The sequence below is a fragment of the Amblyomma americanum genome, chromosome 1, assembly GCF_052857255.1.
Source record: "Amblyomma americanum isolate KBUSLIRL-KWMA chromosome 1, ASM5285725v1, whole genome shotgun sequence".
NCBI lineage: Eukaryota > Metazoa > Arthropoda > Arachnida > Ixodida > Ixodidae > Amblyomma > Amblyomma americanum.
Genome location: NC_135497.1, coordinates 376,529,858 through 376,531,666, shown reverse-complemented (window position 1 = coordinate 376,531,666; position 1,809 = coordinate 376,529,858). Strand labels below are relative to the sequence as shown.

The 1,809-nt window shown below is 45.2% G+C and overlaps 1 non-coding gene across 1 annotated transcript; it reads left to right on the top strand.

The window, feature by feature from the left end:
• Positions 1-663: 663 nt before the first annotated feature.
• TRNAA-UGC (transfer RNA alanine (anticodon UGC)) lies at positions 664-735 on the top strand. The gene has a single exon. It is a non-coding gene; the product is annotated as a tRNA-Ala (tRNA).
• The last annotated feature ends 1,074 nt before the right edge of the window (positions 736-1,809 follow it).

Here is a 1,809-nt window from a genome sequence, read left to right as displayed (position 1 = left end):
CGTTTTACGACCGCAAAAAGGCAACGATTTCCAACGGGCTTTATTAAATTCAGACTCAATATTGCGCTGAAATATTTCGGAATCGGCATGTCTAATATTTATTGAATAAAAGAAAATTACAACCGGGCGGCTTCATTTTCTTTTCACAACCCCTTTAATAGAGATGATTCGTTTGACAGCGTCAGCCCGAGTCGGGCTGTCAGTAGCGTATACTGACGGCACACGCGTACTTTTGTTTCTGTTCACGTTTTTGCTATCGTCAAAGCGTTCCCCGTTGATTTTCTACGGTAGTCTTTACTTTTCGTGTACACTTCAGCTGTAACTAATTAATAATCGTTTTGTTTCTTCTAGTGCGTGCATATCAATCATAAACTGCGTGCGTGCTTGTGTGTTTAACCCTCGAAGGGCTTTAACTTGACAGCGTTAGTCCACATTGGGCTAACAGCTGCTACTTTATTGTCTAAGTTTCGTGGGCATTATAATCTCGTATGTGTGCTCGTGCGAGGCAGGTAGAGAGATAGAGAGAGAGAGAGGCGGGCCGGGGCTCCTGTCCGACTTTCCAGCTTCCGATCTGGTGTTGCACAGTAGACGTAATGCTTGCAAACGAACGGCCTACTGCGGTACCTGCGAAGTTGTACACTTAATCGCCGATGGAAGCAGAGCGGGGGTGTAGCTCAGTGGTAGAGCGTTCGCTTTGCATGTGAAAGGCCCCGGGTTCGATCCCCGGCACCTCCACGAGACCGCCGCTTTTTTTTTCTCGTCATACCATGAGCCACGAGTAAACAGAATGGATACACACTCCGCTCAACCCGTTTAAGTTTAGTGTCCGGGGTGGCTGCGGCCAAAAGAGGAAAAGTACCCTGAGTCTTGCATTTTCCTCGCTCGCCTTCCCCTAATACCCTCACACTCATCCTCGTTTTATTATTTTACTGTTCTTTCTCGCTCCCAATTTCCTGCTCTCGCCGACGCCATGGAGGAAGGATCCATGTTAAACCCACTCTAACCCTAAAACACGGCCGCCCGCTATCGTCATCACCCCACTTAGAGGAGCTTGACGCAAGTTTTCTTTTCTCATGGTATATATGTCTACATTACTCAGTAATAAATGTATGATAGAAGTCCTAAACGGGCGATTTAAAGTTTGACAAAAGCTTGCATAAAGGGGGGGGGGGGGGGCGCCATCCCTTGCCGACCATTTACGGTGAAAACAAAATTTTGTACAACTGTACAACTGTAACTGTACAAGAGGTACAGTTAAATTTTTAAACTGGTGGTTGTGTAGTCCACTGCTTTCCAACAGGCCGATGACGAACAGGACGTGCAACGGTGGCACGATGGCCGGTTAAGAAACCACAAATTAAGGCACGCCACTCAACATATACACCAGCAACGAAACAGTTCACTGAATAACAATTACATAAGAAGATGCACAAAAATTGGTCGACTATTTACCTACACATGGAGAGGGAACAACCACATATCAGTGGATAAGAAATATTGCCCTCATACTGCCGCACTACCCTACAAAACAATACACAAGCGAGACAATCACTGTATACCGTATATTTCCGTACTACCTCTTAAGATCCAACAAAACTTACCGCAACTTTTGCAAATGCGGAAAACCTGCACAAAACATCTGTGACTAAATCACAGAGTTATTGAAGAAAGGAAAGACTACTCCTGACATGGAAATGTCCAAAGACCACAAAATACAAACACCTAGTGTTTGAAATATTCGAACACCAGGGTACGTACCAAGCCCTTGAAAAACTCGTAAAGAAGATGAACCAGATCACTGACCAAGCC